Source organism: Triturus cristatus, chromosome 10 (assembly GCF_964204655.1).
Source record: "Triturus cristatus chromosome 10, aTriCri1.1, whole genome shotgun sequence".
Classification (NCBI taxonomy): Eukaryota; Metazoa; Chordata; class Amphibia; order Caudata; family Salamandridae; genus Triturus; species Triturus cristatus.
Window position 1 is genome coordinate 1,127,913,966 of NC_140593.1, and position 281 is coordinate 1,127,914,246.

Genomic DNA, 281 nt, shown 5'->3' on the forward strand with positions numbered 1-281 from the left:
GCTCCGGGGCTCTGCACCAGGGTCCCTTGTCCCGGGCAGATGGACACTTGGCAGGCCGCAGGACGTGGGATCCCAGGCCCTGACCAAAAATCAGGAGGCCCGGGGCCGGTCCCTGCTTCTCAACACAGCCAGGCTGGGGAGGTCGGGGAGCCTGCCCAAGCACGAGGGACCCGTCCCGGGCACACAGTCCATGAGGTTGTGCGCTCGTTTTCCACAATTTTCTTCAGAATAGTGCGTAGTTGCGCTAGGCAAAGTCCGCCCAGCCCTACTCAGGATGTGCT